This window comes from Triturus cristatus, chromosome 10 (assembly GCF_964204655.1).
Source record: "Triturus cristatus chromosome 10, aTriCri1.1, whole genome shotgun sequence".
Classification (NCBI taxonomy): domain Eukaryota; kingdom Metazoa; phylum Chordata; class Amphibia; order Caudata; family Salamandridae; genus Triturus; species Triturus cristatus.
Window position 1 is genome coordinate 954,240,605 of NC_140593.1, and position 21,805 is coordinate 954,262,409.

The window sequence follows — 21,805 nt, forward strand, 5'->3', positions numbered from 1 at the left end:
TTTGGCAATGTGACTCTTTTTCATCTTTTTTCGTTTGTAGTGGTTGACTGTCTTCTATCTCCCAATAAATGTTACCCATGTGAACTAGAACTTTATGCGAGAGCTCTTTGAAGCCAATGGTCGCACTAATGTCTGTTTTTATAGAGGCTTGCATAAGTGTATCTTAACCCACACAAAACTGGGAGGTAGATTAACAATATTTGCATGGGTAAATAGATATGCCCAGGTGACTAGCTACAATTTGCTGAGGAACCTTACTCATAGATATGTTTTGTCCTCTCCAGTGCAAAGGGCTGTCCAGCTGGGTGAAATAAGTCTCTGCTGAGTGGCAATGTAGAAAAGGAAAGCACAGGGAAGCCTGCAGCATGCTATGAACAACAAAAAGGTTGCTCGGCATGCTGCAGAGAATTGTACAATAGCCCAAATTGATAATCTCATTGAAGAAGTGGAATATATCTTTAAAAAAATGAAGAACATCGAAACATTTGGACTCTGGTCCGAAGATTGCAGACATTTTTACAAGGAGGAACAACTCTGTAACATTGAATAAGGACCCACATCCTCCTCACACAGAACAAGATCTGAAGGTCAGCCAGTTCTTAGCCATCAAGGAGGGGAGTGCACAGCTTAATCTATCAAAGAGTGAATTGGTGCTAGGGCATGGTGAGAGACCTGAAAGACAATCTATTGTCAATCATATTAATGCTGAAATAACTTGTACAAATAAATATAGTACTTTGACACATGATGTGACTGAAAGAAGTTTCCCTACTAGGAATAAAGTAAGGAATCCTTCCGCTAGCACTTCAAAAGCAAATTGGATATGATATATGGTTGTAAAAAAGGTCCTAGGGAGATAGTTGCTCGGATGAAGGAAGACATTGGTGAATTACTCTCCTTGGTACTATTGCTTACAAATAATATAGAGAGAACACAGCCAAATGAGCCTAAGGGAGAAGTTGAGAGAAACAATGTAGATGGAAAACCCCAATAGAGATTACCGAACAACATTTAGAAGGTGTAGCTACGAACAAACAAAGATCATTATCTCCTGAGGTAGGACGTTGAGGTTGGGTGGATGGGGGTGTTTATAGGCGTTTCAGCTCTGAAAAGAGTTATGCTCCCAACACTCCCTTCATGCCACAAGGACAACGTTGGCGTGGCAGAAGACATCAGAGAAGGGATTAATGTTACAATCACAAGGCACACTGCCATTGACATAACTAAGAAGCCAGAAATATAAATAGGTAAAGAGGGAGGATGAATAACAAGGCCTTGACTCCAAGTAACAATAGTAAGGGGTTTTTTATGGTAAATGTGCCTAGGCTTTCCACGGGAGACAAGGAGGACAATGAATCACTAAATATCAAAGTGATCCATTAGACAAAGCATCACCAACACTGCTACTCAGTCATACGCCCAGATCTCATGCTGTTAAACGTTGTTCCCCACCCAAAGAGCAATTTCATTATATAGCGCTGGAACTAGTCAAAGAGGAACGTGCAAACAGACTGGTGAGCTTGAATCAACATTCTTCTTCCCCAAAGGGCTCTCTGATCAAAATTAATTTTAATCCCCCTTTATTGAGACACGTAGTCAGTGGGTCTGAGAAGAGGTGTAGTGACCAACGGGCCATTGATAAGGGGGCAAACACCCTTAATATTTAGATGGTAAACCCCAATTCAAATCTCACTGAGATCAATTGACTTGAAGAAAGGTGTCAACCGTCCAGTGGGGAAGAAAGCCCATTGAAGTCAGACTTCAATGTAATGTAATTGTTGGGGCTGGAATTCAACAAGACAATAATTGGGGCGATCAACAAGTGCAGGTCCACGAAATTAATTCTCCCATTTAGAACTTCGCAGATACACCACAGATTAAACTGCTGTCATTGATTGTAGTGGAATTAAAATCTTAATTGAGATACCCAGTATTGGGGTGTTTTAAAAAAAAAAATCACTTGCCTGCTTTGGCATCCCCGGGCTGTCCTCCTCCTCTCTGTGGTCTCTCCTCCTCGCAGTCTTCGTCAGTTGCAAACCTCTAGATTGTACATCTTGCAGGACTGTGCATGCGCGCAGTCCTCCCTACACTTACAACGAAGGGGTTTGTGACCGGCAGGGATGAGGACAGCGAGGAGGAAGGACCACGGCTAGGAGGACGGCAGCTCAGAGACGCCAAAACAGGTAAGTAATTTTTCTGTTTTATTTTGTATTTTTATGGTGGGTGGAGCGGAGAGTAGCGGAGTTCCATGGAGTTTTTTTTAATAACTCTGTGGAACTCCGCGGAGTGCCACTCCGCCTACTTCGCCCAGGGTTACATTTGAATTGTTTGCAAGATTAAACAATTGAATCTTAAAACCACTGACATACTGGGGTTAAACATCATATCATCGGTTGGGACATTTGCAGTAAGACTATTCTATGTATATGATTGTTTCATTAGTCAGACTGTGATTTGCCCACACTACTCGTTGTAGATGAGCATGTAGAACAATCTGATACTGACAGTCATCTTATCCTTGCATGATCGCTTCTCGGCCTTTTGGCTAAGATCAAGTGTAGTATCTTATCCTTGCATGAGATTTTAATGCAACCTTTGAGCCACTGGATAGCATCAAAGCATACAATTTCTGACAAGGAAGCTGGCTAAACCTTTAAAAGGGCAATGTATAGAAGCAGAATAGATTATGTATTACTTGATCTACAGCTTTTATTAAATATGAAAGATATGGTGGTAATTGATAGGAATGACTGTGACCACAGTGCTCTGTCCCTAGCACTGAAGAATATTCCTCTACTTTATGGTCCACAATTGATCCCTTCAGTCGAAGCACCAATTTTCCATTCTAACAACAAAAGAAGGATTAAAAGGCCCACTATATTGACTAATGTAGATATACTTGCAGACAATTACTCATTAGATGCTTACACCTTATGTCTTTTCAATGACTCTGCTCCATATGAGGTTCCTATAACAAATATTTTAAATAATTTACTTGATTCCAATAGGGTGTATTTTTTAAAACAAATGTGAAGGTTTTACCATACAAACCTAAAGAAACACTCTTGTTTGGCCTGCTTACATTGTTTATCGAACTAAACTAATGGTCGCCATAAAAAGTGGGAATAGAGAATTAATATCCGTTGGAAGGAAAAAGTACAAAGGCACTCAGATTGTCGCAAGAAAGAGATGGGAGTAAGGAAACTGGTGTGATATGGTCATAAATGCTAATAAGAAGGATAGCAAAGCTTTTTGGCACATACTTGCACACTGAACCAACAACATATTTGGATACAACATTCTAGTAGGCTTTATACTTACCAGGACCAGAAAGAGCGTGCAGGCAGTGAAGGAGAACAACAGAATGTATTGTGTGACCCAGAGTGCACTCCCATAATCACTTTCTTTATGGAAAATGGGAAAGCTCCAGGACTGGACAAGATACCCAGAGATCTTTATCACTCAGAGCCAGTCATATGGGGCTTTCTTTTGAATGCATTATCTAATGCTATAGCCAGGGGGCCGAAGATTCCACAATCCAGGAGACGTACATAACTTATCCCAATTTACAAAACAGGAGATAAAGATAACCCTGCAAATTACAGGCCGATTAGCCTGATGATCACTATGCAAAAAATATAAGTGATTTTAAACAAAGGCCATTTGTAGGATGTACTTGACAAAACAATTTATTTTAATTTTTAATTTAATTTTGTATAGTAAGAGGTATGCACAAGTGAGATGGTGCAGGGAGGGTGATCTAATGGACCATATCAACATTTGCGGGCCGGTTACGACTTTTTGGCAGAGCAGTGGCGTCGCGGTGCAAACCACAGTGCCACCGCTCCTCTGACTGTTGCACTGCCTGCCAGATTACGACTTCCAAGCAGTCTGGCAGGCGGGCTGCATGGCAGTCCCATGGCGGTGCCTCTTTTAAAGGCGGCAGTATCATTTAAAAAAAAGGCACTGTAATGGGACCACACTACAAAGTCCATGCACTGTAGGAACTATGTGTATGCACACAAGGGGGGCACATGTTATGCCACCCTGTTTGTATGAACACTGTCATGGGCTCACGAAATAATGAAAAACAAAATGATATTACATCACACAGGGACAGCTGTTGTAAATAAATTGATATCTCTTGCTTTCGAGAAATATCGTGCAGGAGGGCTCGGGCAGCACGTAATGGTGCAGAGATTTGAGGTATGGATGACAGCAAGGGTTTGGTAAAAACAGAGATTTGTTTCATATGTTCAATTCTCAAGTTGCCACAAAGCACCCCACTTACACCTATGAACTTAGTTATATCTTAGCCCAAGGAACATAGTGCATTTTGCTAATCTCAAACCACTGACCTTTTGGATAAGACTCTTGTGTAGCAAATCTCTGGTAGCCTATAAACGAGCATTTGTTGATCTAGAAAATGCTAGATAAACTTGGATCGCTAACTTGGTTTCTTCAGCTCAAGTCCTGGTTGTATGTGCTCATCTTGCATACAGTCTAGGAAAACTCAGAGCGGATTACCAAGGAGTTGTTGGGTCATCTAAAAACAAGATGTTGGCTGCATGTACAAGACAGATGGATAGTGGAGTCTTTTGCTGGCATCTTAAAAACAGATTTCTCAACTTTAAACTTGACTTGGAATTTCAAATGTTTACGCATACCACGGATCCACCCCAAGCGAGATCAATCAGTCTGAAATGTAGATATGGGATTTTACCAGTGAATGCATTTTGCAGTGGTGGAAGTCTGCTAATTACCCTGAGGTAAAGAGCACTTCTTGTGTTTTTTTGTCTCATCTGTCACCATTTAAGGAAAATCTGATTAATTACAATAAATTGTTATTTGGGTGTAAGACGCCATGCAGGTGTCATTCACATGTTAGAAACTGATAAAACTGAGATGATGAAATGTTGTATTGTATTTTATGGATTGTTATATTGTATTTCATGATTTTTATGTATGTTTCATGGGGGGCTTTCGTCTGAAATAAATATCTAATGATGATGATGAAATGATGAATTTGGCATACCCCTAACTGGCATATTCATCATGCTGAAAGGTGAAGCACAGGCACTTTACCTCAGTCCACTTTACCTCTGCTAACCAGAGTCCTACAGCCAGCAATAACCGTCAGGGCAGAAATCTGGGGGTGCACCACACAGGAGATGGTCATTTTCTATAGTCGTCCATTGTAAATTCATTAAAGTGTGTACTAATATTTTGCAACCAAAACCTATTTGAAAATGTACTAACACCACAAAGATGGTGTGTTGGACCGGCCCCTTTTTGCAGGGTCTCCTCAAATCTTTGCCTTCTTTTGCTTAACCCAGTTCTATTGGCATTAGGACACTTCCCTGCTAACCAGTGGTAAAGTGCTTGTGCCCAACCCCACTAAAACATGGTACAATTGGCATACATCTGACTGGCACATTTAGTGTACTTGTAAGTTCTTAGTAAATGGTACTAGATATACCCAGGTCCTGTAAATTAAATGCTGCTAGTGAACCTGCAGCACTTGTTGTGCCACACACTACAGTAGCCTTTTAAAACATGCCAGGCCTTCCACTGAAGCCTGTAGTGCAGTTTTAAACTGCCATGAAAAACCTTTTTGCCAGGCATAAACCGTCCATTTTTTTAGATGTAGGTCACCCCAAAGATAGGCCCTAAAGGTTCATAGTTTTACATATCCTTACAGTGAAAAACTCCTAAAGTCATTTTTCAGTGTTTAAGGCCTATCCCTCCCATTGGCTAACTCTGGGTTACTTTATTACATTTATCATGTGCTAACATTTGAATGGAAGTGATGCAGCGGTAATTTCACTGTAATTTCTCAATGCAAAACATCATTTACCTCTAGTTTACCGCTTTAAAGGTGATGGACCTTTGCCACCGTGTATCACCTTCATTTGACTTTACATAAACATGAAAAATCACAATGCAATTAATATTTAAGCCAATAAAGAGAGTTCTGAGTATTTTAAAGGGTTTTATTTTCTAGTCAAAAGTTAAGTTTCTCTGATTCTTTATTCATTAATCAATTTTCAATCAGGTTACAGAATTGAAAAATAGGAAAAATAGAATTAATATAGAACATATTATAGATTGCATGCAAAGCACTCCATAAAGAAAGGGAAACCCCTAATTCTATATCAGTCAGAACTCTTTAAAGAGTTTCAGGAAAAATATAATTCATGTTTTGCAAGCCTAATCAATAATTACTAATTGGCAAAAATCTCCCATAAAGAGAAATAAATGCATAAGACAAATACCTGTCCTGATCTCTCAGCTGCTCTCTCTTCACTGGTCTGTTCATCTGTCTCTCTCCCTCTCTATGTCTAACAGAGAGGCTGCTCCTTAAAAATGCCCTCCCTTCACAAGACCACAGAAGAATGTGATCTACCTTGCCAAAAATATGATGTGCAAGGCTAGCCTACGCCTCTCAGAAAAAATATGAGCAAGGCCCCCTCCTCCCTCTTTGTCTCCTCGGACGCAATCTCCTCCCAGGCCGCACCTGCGGCGTTCACGTACCTAACCCAAATGATGTCTGGTCAGATCTGCTCCTTCTCCTCCCCTCTAAGACTGACACGCCCCCTATGGGGTCATTTTTTATACTCTAATTCTTGGCTGACTATACTAATAATTTTGCAGTTTTAGTAGAAACTCGCACTGTGATTAGTTAGCACAGGTGAAATAGGGGTCTCATCATCCTGTTCTCATTGCAAAGGAAGCATTATGGCTTAATACAGTCATATGTATCACCATCAATAATTATACAATATTGCAACATTTAAGCAAAAAACATGTATGTCTATTTCCACCTTGCTTTCACATCGCATACAGGGATGACACTCTCCCACAAACACTGGTACATTGGCACAGTGACAAGAGTGTGCAGATCACTGTGGCCTTGACCCATGTGTCTTCACTTGAGGCACTTGGCAGTTCATGCAGCTGGCACAATCTTCTGCACATGCGTCTCTCATTCAGCACACTGCTAACAATTCTCAGCCATGCTGGATTCCTAGGCAGCCATTTTTATTGTGGGCTCAAAAGCAAAACAAACACAAAAGAATATTAATTTATTAAATAAAACCCATTATGTTTACCTCCCTCATACTAGTACCCTGTATTAGTTATTACCTAGCAAAAGCTATTAGAAAAGCTGCTTTAAACTATCATTTGTGCACAACATGCAAAAATGTGCAATGTACAACATAGCATAAACATGCACCAATGCAAATTTTCAAAGCACAAACAATTAATACATACTCATAGCAACATGCTCTAATGTTTTAAATAGCTTTTCATGCAAAATGCGTTTGCCCCACTTGTAGAGTTGGTGCATGGTTGATTTCTTATAATGTGTATTAATTAGATGTGTTATGAATAAATATGCAACAAAGCCAAAGTCTCTTGAGACGGGAACAGGGAGTGTAGATTACAAGGAAAAGGAGCTGGGAGGAGAGAACACACATTCCATTCTTATGTTCAAAGCTAAAGAGGCCACAGTGAGCCTTCTAAAGGAAACTGAAATCATCACAAGTTTTCTACACTGCAAAAAAACATGTTAATTCAGCACAATTATGTGCTACTTAAAAAATTCAAAAAACCATTCTCTAAATTAAATGTACATTCTATAGTGAGGTTAAATCTAAACTAAACACATTAATGATCCATGATTAATTAATTAAGTATGGTTTTACACAATTTTATTTGCAGGCCTCTTTCATGTTTTTCACTTGGCATGCATCAAAAGTGCCATTTTAAAATACAGTCTGTCTAAAACACAAAAATAAAGCAATGCCTGAATCCAGATGAAATCTGAGCTACATCAGAAGCAGATAGAGATATGGTGTTTACACTCGAATTTAATTGTAATTTAAAATCTTTTTCTATGTTAAAGTCAGATTTTAAGTCACAATTCTGAAAATGCTACTGTTAGAAACTTGGCAATGTCTTGTTCTAACCATTTGTGCTTTCTGCCTGTGTCCTGGATCACATGACTGTGAAAGGCTCTTCTGTTGGGGTTTACGTATTCCTCCAAGACAGTGACACAAAAGGAGGGTAGGTGGTGGCCTTGACAGGGGAAGGGAAGAGCTTTACAGAACCAGATTGGGGAGGGGGGGGGGTGGTATAGGGAATCCTCCCACTTCAAAGGCTGGCACCAGTATACATATTGTACCACCAGATCCAGTCATCAGTATACTCCTGGACCTGTGGGCATTACAGAAGAAAGATTCCTCGTTCCTCAGAGAACTTCCCTGCTGCGACCAGAGGTCTGCCCTGCTGCTTGTGGACTGCCTTGCTATCTGAGAAGGAAGACTGCACCTGCTTCCTTCATCCTAGGCTGACCTAAGTGACTCCAAGTGTCAATTGGCTGACCTCCTCTCTGAGCTACTGGGACAAAACAAGCTCCAGAAGCCTCCCTGCAACTGCCCAGCTGACCTGCTGTACTGGGCCTGGCTGGATCTGCAACTGGACCTGTATGAGCCCTACCAGCCACTGCTGGAGTGAGTTCCCAATCCCTAAAAAGTGTCTCCCCAGGTCGTGGTCCCTTAACTGGCATCAATTGTGCTCCTCCTGTGAAGAAAGATGAAATTCTGAACGCAATGACCGCCAACACAAAGCTCCGGTGAACATGACTCTTTGTGCTACAGCTTCTGCCAGTGACAATTGGCAATGCGAGAACTGCACTTCGTGCTAAAGCAACGACAGCCCACGGTCACTGCCAATGAGAAACTCCAACAATGACCATCCACAATTCCTGAACGGCTCGTCATGCTACTCTTAAGCCGGACTTCTTTATGCCAAGCTACCAGAGGGTTAAGCACAAGGTAATTTAGTGACTTTTGTGGTTCGCCCTGACAAGAACTGTGGTTGTTGCCTGAGATGGGATTTCACCCCCCTCAACCAATAACCCAATTTCTTACAAGGTGCTAACACACTTACAAATGGAAAGGGTTTCCGAGGGGACCCCTTCCTATTTGCGAATCGTCCCCTTCCCATTTGTGAATCCTAACAAAAGTGTTTATGGGAGGGCCATTACCAACTCTCAAAGAAATAAACAAAAGCAACAGGGCTATATTTAAAAAGAAAAGGTATTTTTAAGGATAACTGAATGCCATTAAAAAAAAAACAGCTTACTCTATTAAAAATGCCATAACACACATGGTGGTCTGCTGACTGCATTGGGCTACTGTCCCTCCGATGGCATCCGGTCGTTATGAGTTGCAATTTGCAAGATAGCTCAAGAATATTGTTGATTGCAACCCACAACGTTTTGCAATTTTGCGACAAATCTATTAGAACATAGATCGGTTTGCAGAATTCCTTTCCATTCTCAAAAAGGCAGTACATAATTTGCAACCACTTTTTGCACTTGGACATTTTTGACATCTGGTCCTTAATTCCCCTATACAACAACCAACTCACAATCTGTTGCCTTTACCAGAAACAGAAAATGTGTCACATAAGATATTCCATTAATAACTGGTATCCCATTCCCAATAGATTTTCTCTTTTGACCTCCTTGGATTGCATTGCAACAATTGACTACATTCTCTTTTTGTAACTTCTACTGGGTAACGTCAGTGTCCTCTCATGGAACATTGCACGTTTATATATTTATTACATTTAGACTGTAATCTAGATTGGGTCTCTTTCATCAAGCAATGGAACTTTATTTTCCGTAAAGAAACTTGGCACACATCAAATTATAATTTAGATGATTGCATCTCTTTTGCTCATCAACCACCCCTTCTCTCTCAGGTAGGGCCAAGGGTGGTCTTTTGATTGTATTCTCCTTTTCTTTTAATTGGTGGGTTCTAGCCTTAAACACAGATTCTTTCAGCTTACAGGTTAAGTTGTTAAGATCCAGGAGACACCCCAAAAATTATGTGTGGTAAATATTTATATTTAATATTGTTGAAATTTCCTTAGGCTTATTAAGAAACTGCCTAACTATTTAGAAGGCTTTAATAATTATTTTAATTATCTCCATTCCATCATTATCATGAGGGATTTTAATTTGCATGGGTGTTCATTAAACTGTCCACTAGCCAGTGATTCTGACTTATTTTCCAATGGTGTTGTTCACCTCTTTAGGCATAATCCTCATGATGAGGCAATGAATGATCTCTCTTACTTTTTCATGCTGAATTTACACGAGTTAAAATGTTCTGGTGATTCGACTATCCCAACTGTTTACCTTAGAAGGGTTGAGTAATTAGTTGTGTTGTATAATGTTATGGTGACTGACTATAACAACCATAACCCGCTTTTCATTTTTATTTTTTACTTTTAAATAGCAAAGTATCAGAATCCATTGCCTATCCATGGTCTGAAACAATTCAAGTTGAAGGCTATAGAATCCTGAACCCCAATCTTTTTTTAAAGCAATTTTGGCATGCTCTGCAAATTAGATATTTAGTTGTTGGAAATTTATCGGTGTACCTAACAACATTCTTACCTCCTTTTATTTAATTTGTGCTAATGCAAAATGTAAACCTGCAAAATGCAGAACTAGTTTGATTTCTCATGTATAGCTTCTCATCACAAGCTCCTTTTCTCTTTAAAAAAACGTATGTGTTAAATCTAAGCTGCAGGCCTGGTGATGGTATACAAAAACATTGAAGTTCAGGAAACCAGTAACTAGGGAGGCTGCATGGGTAAAGCATGAAGCAGCCTACTCACTAAATGACAATGGGGCATTTTGGCGAGTAGTTAGTAAGCCATATTTTGAGGTCAAGAACTTTCTTTCATTAGAGCATGTATGTGCACATATGGCACTCTAAAAAAAGCACTTTTTTGATTTTTTTTAAAAGAAAATCGCAAATGTGCAATTCCTGAAGGCCAAATACCAAACTTCTGGTGCTTCCAGAATTGCATTTAAGGAATCGCAATTTGCAATTCCTTAATTGCATTTGCAAAATAGAGAATCACAATTTTTGCGATTCTCTATTTTGCGATGACCTTTTGGGATGATACATCTCAAAAGGCTTTTCCCATTCGCAAACGGGCAGATTCTGAGAATCTGCCCGTTCACAAACGGGAAAAAGTCTTGATACATATGGCCCAATGTTGCATATGAAGGAAAGTCCCCTTGTTCGAGGAGAAGGTTCTGTTCTCTGGACTGTTCGCCGTTTCAGTGGCATTCCCCAACGTCAAACTCTAGCTTGTCATTAAGTAGATCGTGAGATTGAAAAAGATTAGATGGAGTTTCTGAGTCCATTGGCTGAAATGATGCATGTTGAGGCCTTTAGAGCTATGCTGGAAGTGATTAGAATGACTCCTGCACCATCTGGGTCGGCTCACCAAGAGAGAGAGAATGTGGTTGCATGCTTGGTGGCTCCAGCAGCTTCGACTCAATGCTGCACCTCCAAAGGCTCCAGCCAGACACCGGTGAGGAATTCAAAGCCTGCCAAGGTGCCAACTCCCATTCAGTCAGAGCTTCTTTCAGCACTGACGCAAATGCTGCATATGGACCAAACTATGGACCCAATCTCTAAGTCATCAATGTAGGAGGAAATTATCCGTGAGGTGAAGAAAATAGTTAAGGCAAATTGAACTGATTTTCCCTTGACCAATCATCTCCCTGTGGGAAGGGGAGTCTTTGTACATGGCATCTGTTTACAGCTCTGAGATTTGCCCAAATGGAGGAGATTTTTGGTTTGGACTCCAAAGCTCTTGCAATGCCTTATCGAGGTTGAAGAATAAAGGGCTGATAACCTTCTTTCCAATTATAAAACCAATGCTGGTTTATATGTGGACTTACAAATGTGAGTGACCTGGACACTTCATCAAAGCAGGGTCAGTAGCCTAAAGTATGTCCTCTTCTAATGAAGTTTCCTCAATTACAGCTGAAAAACTATAAGATGTTGACGCTTTGGAATTGACCTTGCCCTCTGAGGAGTCGAATTACCCTTGTTTTCCTTTTCTTGGATTATGCCATGGGTGCTTGGAACAAACCCTTTTTGGGCCTTCTGACCCACAGCTAGATAGCCAGACATCATTGAGCAGCTCTAGGTGATCTCCACTGTATGTTCTCTCAACATTCACTGAAATTCTGGTTGTTCACATGTTTTTGTCAACGCAGAACCCAAATGGTTTCACTACCAAAAGAGAACTGAAGAAATTGAACTCTGTTGGCCGAAACGCCATTGCTTCTGGCAGTCTGGCTATCTGAAGTACTAATGCTACATGCTTCCTGGGCTGATAGGTTCACGCTTTGTGGAAATTGGCAGAACTTACCCTGATCAACTTGCTAGGCCACATGCAAAATCCATTTAAGGACCTAATCGTGATAGATTGGATGCATTCAAGCATATCTTAAATTGCTACCCTGGACTCTGTTGATATCTTTGCTTGATCAAATGACACAACTGTCATGTTGCATCACAATGCTTGGTTCCATTCCATTGGCTTCTCTGGAGATGTCAAGCACACTAAAGGTGATAGGAGGAATGTTTTCAATAAGTAACCACTGGCAATCGCTTGTGGTAGCATTCCAACTCATTGTTCTTTTGACCACGATGCCTCCTCAGATTAGCGGCAGACATATGCAAATAAGTCTTGGCAGTTCTAGCTGTTCCTATTTCAGCAGAACTAAGACAGGTTATCCCTGTTCCGGAACACAAGCAACCAAAGACCTGATTTGGCTTGATCGGACCTCTTCAATTGAGTGTAGCTTGGGTCTGATAGCACATCTCCAGAGATGTGCAAGCTAAACTCATGGACATGCTCTTTGGTGGTGAAAGCCAAGTCCTCCTTGGAGCTCTTTAAAAAACAGAAGTGTTAGATTGGGGAGACTAGGCGCAACGCACAAGCTCCAACAGTTAGGTAAGACTATACAAAGTTTTGTGGCTACAGCATGGCAGTCCAGTCTTTTCAGAGATAACTTCTTAGCCTTTCCACACACAAAAGCCTCTATATTGCTCCTTTTGGGAAAAGGGTGGACCTAGGGGATGGCATCAACAGCAGAAAATACAATCTCTGCCTCTGTTGCCGGCTCTGCTTCATTAAAACCTCCTTCACACTGGCCACCCCCACTCACATCATAACTTTCCATGAGAAGAGGGTCTCCCATGATTTCCACCAATGGGGAGGCGATCTAGATGGATTGCTGTGTCATAGCAGATAATCCACAAAGGCTGCTGTCTACCATTCCAGTCCCTCCCTTCGAACTGCCCTCCTTTCACCAGGACCTGTTCATCAGCAGACACCTAGATTTCTATAGTAGAATCCTTGTCCTGTTAAATGGGCCATAGAGGCAGTACCTCTGACAAAAGTGACCTGGAATTATTTCCCCATTTACTTTTTGGTCCTCTAGAAGTAAGGAACGCTATGCAGGCAGTGAGGCTGGTTCAATGCTCCGGGGCCCAGAGGTGGGAGGGGGTCCAACTACAAAAGCCACTTGAGCCATGAGAGGGCACCTAAATAACCATGCTAGAGTTCATACTTAAAATGTAACAAGATAAAAACAAAATGTAGTCTGCATTTAAAGACAGAGGTCAAATGCCAGTTTAATCCTTAACCCTTTCCACCCCGCGGCGCGAATTTTCACGCTGTGCGGGAGTTTTAATGAGTGGGCGGAGTTCGGACAGCCGGGGGCCGTCCTCCGCACACGCCCACCGTGACGTCGGACGGCCGGGGGCCGTCGGTAGCACACAAGGGGTTATATGGAGACTGATGTTTACAAAATCCTCACACTATGCAGTAAGTGAAAGAAAAGTAAAGTGAACTATGTGAAAATCTTCCTGGTGTGAAAGAAAAAGTTGCAGGATATTGTTTTTCTAACATACAACAACATTTAAATACCTATAAATGAACTGTACTAATATTTCAAAATAAATAATCAGGAAAGCACAAATTAAGTATCTTTTTTTCTAATTCTAAAGTATGTTGGAAACAAATATTTTAATACCAATCATGACAGTTTACTTGGCGATACGCAAATGCAAATATTCGCTGAAACCCAATTTCCAGAAATGATTGTTTATGAGTTATATAGTCTTGTCAGTACGAGTGTATGTCTGTGCGCATTTAGTGGTCATGTCAACAGAAATGCGCTGTCTATAAATGACAGTGGCTACCAGACCACACTTTAGTAATGTGCTTGTGACAATGTGCTCCTAAATGCAACAACAGCTACATACATTGCCCTTACCACTCTCCTGCATATTTGCAATACTTATTGTTTGCGAGATGGTTGGATTTTCCAGAATCCTTAGGATTTCAGTGATGTGGCATTAATGACAGCACCACTGCCTGCTAGAGCCTCGGGAGCTTGTGAAGAACTACACAACACAGAACATGCTGTTAGTTCCATCTGATACCCTTAGCTGGAGAAGGTAAACTCTGAGAAGCACGTGCACTGAATGGCCAAGCAGTGCATGCTCTCACCTTGGTAAATGCAGAGTGCGCCATTTGACCCTGACTCCAGCAGAGAACTTATGCACATGCTGCTGGGTGGCTTCTGAAAACAAGACAGTCACAGTAATTACTGGATTTAGCCTGGCTGATGGAGGGCAGACAATGGAAATTAGTGAAAGAGCATAAACTTGCCTGGGACAGATAGCGCTCAAATCATTTCTTAGCCTAATTCCAGCTATTTGTTTCATTGTATCTAAAAACAAAATACTTCAGAAGTAGAAATAGTTATCCTTCTGAGACCCGTGGAGACTGGCCAGAGTCTCGAAAACAAGATATTGCTTTCAAGGGAATGATACTGAGCGAGGGGATACTCAAGTAACCGCTATACACTGTTCTGTCGTAGAGATGGTCAAGCCAACAAATTAAAGGGAGAGCTGAGTTCAGCTCATGTCTAGGCTCTTGGAGCCAAGACGGACCCTTAACTATGGGAACCTTTGACATGGAAATTGTGCAACATATGTGATGTAAAAGTATGATAAACTGTTCTTAAAATGTAAAAAAAAGTTTTTTTCTTTTAAAAGTTTTTCAGCTTAGTATATAAGATTATATCGCTGGATTGAGGTGCATTTATTAAATGTAATCGTTTTTAAGCATGAACTTAGAAATATTCATGCTCCCATCCCAACTCCAAAGACCATTAGTGAACTACGAGGCAAGTTAGTTTATATGTTCACCCTATATTTGGGATATATTCTTATTTTAGATGGAGCAAAATTATAGCCCATTAAGTTCAACACAAGAGGGATTTTTGTACAGCACACATCCTCACATATTTGAAGGTCTTCTCATATGCAATAATAAAAAAAAAATAGGAGGCCGAATGAAATAAATGCTTAGGATCACACAATTAGGTCAAGTGCCCATGCTGGGATTGATTCCAGGTTTTCTGGTCTCGCATTATGTAATTCAGCCACTAGCTATCCCTTTCTCACTCCTGTTTAACATCGAAGTTTAATGTTTTGTCTTTCGTTCTTGGTGCAAGAGGTGAGAGGGTGGGTAGCAGCCAGAAGCCACAAGAAAGCCCAGTTCATTTTGGGCTTGAGGGCTCAAGAGGATGTCGAGCTGAACCAGATCCTAGCATTGAGCTCAAGCCTTTAGTGGTATTCTAAGCCTGAAATGAGCTTAAATGCTGCTGGCAGTGTGATACCTGTTTTGTATGTGAGGATATCTTAGCTTGCAATGCTGATGACCAACTTGCCTTGAGTGTGAGCCAAGGACCTCCTGCGCTCCTACTCCCTGCGCTCTGTCTATTTCTGTGTGTTTTTCATCTGACCAAAACATTGTTTTAACTGTTTCAACAACCTTGTGTTTTCTCAAAATATATAATTTTGCTTAGATTAAATAGCCTTTAGGTAAGCCTACTTCAGTTATTCATCAGACAGAGTATCATTCCTATATTGGCCCTTCAGACCAGTATACATATAATTGAGCAGCGGATCAGCCCTCTTTAGCCATTGGCTTTGTTACCAATGTTTTAGTCTACCTAGTAAACAACCGCTGGTCTAAAGGATGTAAAGTTGTCTGAGTAACAGCATTTTGCCAGCGTACTCTGTATTACTCTGCTTCCAGTGAAGTCTGACCCCAGGAGATATTTTCTTTAGATCACCCCCCAGCAACTCACCTGCAAAAGCAGACTAATGCTAATGGAGTAGTGATACTACCAGCATCTCCGTTCTCATTGCTACTGGTCCACCACATTCCTATGCAGAGCGCTTTCATCACTGCCGCCTGCTTCAAAACCATCCCACTATCTTAAAACAGTATTCTGCATACTTTATCATTTTTTACTGTTCCAAGATGGCATACCTGTGGAAAGCTTTACGTTTAATCTTTTGTATTGGAGCAGATGCCCTTCATATTTAGTTGATATATTTTTTCTTTATTTCTTTCTTTATTTCTATGCTTGCACTACAAAGAAAACCACCACTTTGTTAATAGAGGGCAAGTGGGACTTTTTTATGGCAAGGGAACATACAACTTCAGTGTAGCTTACTTCAAGAGCTTCGAACTACACTAGTAGACCAATACACCAGATCATCAGCCTGTGTCTCCAATGCCACCATCTTTCCAAATTCTGTTCTTCCGAATGAGTGGTGTACTTGTGTATGAGCAGTTTGATTGTGTGAGTGCAGGACGGCCACAATGTTTTGTGAGTGCATTATGAGGGATGTGCCTGTGTGAATGCAGTGTGAGGGATGTGCCCTTGTGAGAGCAGCAGTGTGAGTGTGGGGTCCCTGCATGTTATGCCTTTGTGAACATGCACTTTACAGGGGCCAAATCTATTGGCTTTGGTAATGCTTTTGAGGGTTATGTCCTTGACCTGCAGAAATTCAGTGCAGGGTGTGGAAAGACTATAGTGTGTGTATGAGAATGGTAGTTAGTTTTGATATAGCCGATGCAGTCTTTGGTGAAGGAGGTTGAGAAGTGTCGGTGGCAGCTGACAGACTGGGATGTCACCCCAGTGGCTCATGGCAACTCCACTGAACCTGCAACCCATTCTAACCCCCTCATTCACCAGTGCAGGTGCCACTCCGGAGAATGGGGCCATGGATCCACATTGCAACTTTCCACCTCCTCCTTCCCGCAACTCCAGGAAACCAGGCCTAGTAGGAGGGTGGGTTTCCCATTTTTTGCCATCTTCGAAAGCCACTACTTTGGACTAGTGGGACCTTCAGATCATAGAAAGGGGGTACACCTTTCCCTTAAGGTTCTGCTTCCATCCCCCTCTTCCCTCATCCTGATCATTTGACCATTTAGAGGAGGTGGCTCCCCTTCTGAAAGGGGCGGTGGAGTGGGTGCCAGACATGGAAATAGGCAAAGATTGCTTCTTCCTGGTGCCCAAGAAGTTCAGTGGTCTGTGATCTCAGGAGCATGAACTTCTTGCTCATAAAGGAGAAGTTCAAGATATTGACCCTAGCTCAGGTTCTACTGGTGTTGGAGTTTAGAGACTGAATGGTGTCATTTGACCTGCAGGAAGCATGCTTCTATATTCCTATCTTTTGACCCCAAGGTAAGTACTTGAGATTTGTGGTGGGTTCTACACACTACCAATTTGCAGTAATTTCCTCGAGTCATCACGATGGGATGACGATGACAGTAGTTGCGGTCATTTCCACCGCTTGTGCTTGACGATTTTCCTGTACCTGGATGACTTGCTCATCAAAGCCAGCACCCTGGAGATAGTGTTGCAGCATCTGCAGTCAACTGCATCACTGCTCTTTTACCTTTGCTTTTTGATCAATTAACCCAATCGTCACCTGTGGCCTTCCCAAAGGCCTCAGTTCATAATGTCTGTACTGGATATAACCCTTCTCTGTGCCTTTGCTCCTCCACAGAGAATTGAGAGCATCGAGGCGATGATTCTGTTGTTTCAGCCAGGTGCAAGAGTTCAGGCAGACATTATGAAAACGTGTTTCTTAAGTGGGCTCCTTATGTCAATGATTAACATAATATTGAGAATCAGCCATGACCAAGAAGCAGTCCAAGTTTCAAGCTTTTAATAATTGATGCCTGCTCCTTACCTGGATGGAGGTTTTAGATTGGATGTACAAAGAGTGCTAGAATACTTGGGTGTGGAATTTACAGAAAAGGTTAGTAAACCGCTTCAAGGATCCAGGTAAAGTTTATACTGTGACTGATCTTCCATACTTGCATGCTCCCCTGTATAGATGTAATCTTACCCCAAGATGTCTGAAATCACAAGGATTTTTGGGGGAGTGGATATTTGGTAATCATCAGCCCACTTTGTTTGGGCATTGAGCAGAAATGTGCAAGATCGCAGGGTAATCAGGTGGAGGGTTGTGGGATGTGCTATAGCTACCTTTGCAACAGATAACATGCTTGTTAGCCAAAAAGTGCACTATCAGGTGGTGTTTTCCGTCCTTACTTGCTCTCCTTGTGGACTGGTTAATTCCCCACAGTGTGCAATATTGTGGGGTAGTTGAAAAGGATGTGCAAAGAGATTGCAAGGGTCTCAGGAAAGGGAGTGTGCAAAGTCTCAAAATAAAGTTCAACTTGCTTGACCAGCAGAAGAAGTCCTTATAAGAAAATAAATCTGTAATTCTTGCGAGCTGTAAGTTGGTCAGAGTTCCCCAACTCCTCTATGTTCTTAAGTAATTTGCGCCGAGTCTTAAGGGTAGGAAGTGAAGAAATCAGAGTGAGTAAAGCAGTGATTAATCCATGTGCGGCAACTGGCAAAATTGAGTGGCTGGGCTGAGGATAAAAGTAGCCCTTCTGGGAAAGTACATGTTAAAAATGATCTTGGGTGCTAGAAACATCAATATTAAGTTTGATTAAATTAAAAAGCTGGTCATGAGCAGTAACCTGTGAGGCAGGAGGATCTTAAAAAGTTAAGAGGGATCAGCAGGCACCAGCAGTATAGGTAGTGCTACCATTCTCCCGTCCACCCTTTTTGAGGAACTTTGCTAGGTGACAGTTCAGATGCGGCTCCACAGGGGCAAAGCAAGCTAACACAACCTGCCTTCATGTGCGAATTCCTCTTTGATTGAAAATTACTTTTAGAAATAGTCTCCGACCACTAATTAGTTTTTTGCAAATACATATTACATGTGGAAAATGCTCTATTACTTTAGTGCATAGACAACACCTGCTTCAACCTGTGTTCCTCTGCCTCGGCGGTTGATGTAGCTGTGATGGAAGTAAGACAAGACAACATTTTTAAAACTTAAAATTGACATTGTTGCTGTACCCTGCATGGAGGTTTAGTTGGGAGATGGGGTATCTGGCTAGTTCTGAAAAAACTACATTCATTAGCTCTTCTGGCTAGAGCAGCCTTGTCCTCTGGCACTGAAAGCGATTTAATAGTATTTCTCAACAATTTTTGAAAGCACAGCTGGCTGGTAGGGGGTTCACCAGTGTTGGCTTAACCAAGTTAGCAGCTCCTTGAGATATGCTCTAGCAACACAGGTATCCCTATACTGTGGCTCTTTCTATAAGTGAAAATTCAAGGTGTTGGGGGCTGCCTTTCTGATTCTATTCCAGCGGTTTATGTAGGCCCTGTAGGAAAGTAGCATCTGCTTCTTATGGTTACCCCCACTTTTTGCTTGATGTCCCACTGTTTTTGACTAATCTGACTGGGATCCTGCTAATCAGGACCCCAGTCTATCTGCTTTCTCCCTTAAATTGACATACATGTGCTTTGGTACACTCCAGATTGGATACTGGGGTACCCTTATAAGTCCCTAGTATATCGTACACCATGTAACCCGGGCATAGGTACCCCAGAGGACTCCCATGGGCTGAAGCATGTTTTATGCCACCAATGAGAGGTCATGCAAAATGGAACTCGAGGTCTGCTACTGCAGCCTGTGTAAGAAGGTGCTTGCACCACTTAATTAGATGTAAGTTTTAAGTGGTGACACATTAGATATAGGTTCACTATTAGTTACCCCTATGATGGTTCAGTTGATGGTCTAGCCTTGGCAGACAGCCTCACTGAACAGCAACAGACTGAGTAAGTAAAACATATGTCTATACTGATTGAGGACTTTCCTGCAATCAAAGTCAGACCACTTGGTGTACCCATGAAGTGGACACAGTTAAATATCTGCCTGTTAAAAATAAGATTTACAGGCAACCTGACCATGTCAGGGACTGCATCAGGACTGAGGTCCAAAAGATGCTGGAATTGGGAGTAATTGAAAACCCAGATAGCCCTTGGGCTAGTCCAGTAGTCCTGGTACCCAAACCTCACACCCAGGGTGGTAAAAGAGTGCATTGAGCCTCCTGTAGTCTACACAAAACCTCATCAGTCACTCGGACTGATGCTCATCCTATCCCCAGGGCAGATGAACTTATAGATACTTTGGCCTCAGCCAAGTTTCATTTGACCTCACTGGTGGTTATTGGCAAATCAGACTAACTGAGGATGCCAAGCTCAAAACAGCATTCTCAACCCCTAGTGGACAATATCACTTTGTGGTGATGCCTTTTGGTTTGAAGAATGCACCTGCCACATTTCAAAGTTTGGTGAATAAAGTTCTCACAGGCCTGGAAGACTATAGTGCAGCTTATCTTGATGATATTGCTGTCTTAAGTTCCACCCAGAAGGATCACCTGGTCCACCTAGAGGCCCTACAAAAGGCAGGCCTCACTATCAAGGCCACTAATTGCCAGATAGGGCAGAGTCAGGTTGTGCACCTGGGCCACATTGAGGGTGGAGGCCAAGTTCAACCATTGTAGAGCAAAATCCAGACCATCATGGACTGGGTTGCTCCAACTACCCAGACTCAGGTCAGAGCTTTCTTGGGCCTAACTGGGTACTACAGGAGGTTTGTCAAGGGATATGGATCCATAGTGATCCCCTTGAATGATGTGACCTCTAAGAAAACGCCTAAGGATGTTCAGTGGACAGTTGGCCTGCTTCAGGTCATCAAATGCCTTTTGACAGCTATGTGCACTGCTCCCATTCTACAAAGTCCTGACTATTCCAAACAATTAATTGTTCAAACGGATGCATCTGAGTTGGGAGTAGGGGCTGTGTTATCACAACTGAATGAAGAGGGTCAGGATCAGCCAATAGCTTTTATAAGCAGAAGGCTAACCCCCAGAGAGAAATGTTGGTAAGCTATTGAGAGGGAAGCCTTTGCTGTGGTTTGGGATCTGAACAAGCTGAGGCCATACTTGTTTAGCACTCACTTCATTGTTCAGACAGACCATAAGCCCCTCTTATGGCTTAAACAGATGAAGGGTGAAAACCCCAAACTTTTGAGGTGGTCCATTTCCCTACAGGGAACACAGACCTGGGAGTAACCGTGCCCATGCAGATGGACTCTCCAGATATTTCCACTTAGAAAATGAAGACCCAACTGGTCTAGGTTAGTCTCATGTCCTTTTGTTTGGGGGTGGGGGCGTTGTGTAGGAAAGTAGCATCTGCTTCTTATGGTTACCCCCAATTTTTGCTTGATGTCTCACTGTTTTTGACTAGTCAGACTGGTGTCCTGATTAGCAGGATCCCAGTCAATCTGCTTTCTACATTAAATCGATATAAATGTACTTTGGTACACTAAAGATTGGATACTGGGGTACCCTTATAAGTCCCTAGTATCTAGTATATGGTACAACATGTCCCCAGGGCATAGGTACCCCAGAGGCCTCCCATGGGCTGAAGCTTGTATTATGCCACCCATGAGAGGCCATGCAAAGTGGAACTCGAGGTCTGCTACTGCAGCCTGTGTAAGATGGTGCTTGCACAACTTACATTAGATATAGGTTCACTATATCTATTTGTCACTACACTTAAAACTTATAAGTCACCCCTATAGCAGACCTTAACAATACTGAAGGCAGGGTGCTGGGTTTTATGTGAGAGGGTGCCCCTGCATGAGCAGAGCCTCACTGCAGCCTTTGG

The 21,805-nt window shown here is 41.9% G+C and overlaps 1 protein-coding gene and 1 pseudogene across 25 annotated transcripts in view; both read left to right on the forward strand.

Moving 5' to 3' along the window:
* Positions 1 to 21,805, forward strand: part of OBSCN (obscurin, cytoskeletal calmodulin and titin-interacting RhoGEF) — a 1,809,553-nt gene that overhangs the window by 1,675,939 nt on the left and 111,809 nt on the right. The gene's annotated exons all lie outside the window — the stretch shown is intronic.
* Positions 2,526 to 2,597, forward strand: LOC146796299 (U2 spliceosomal RNA; annotated as a pseudogene).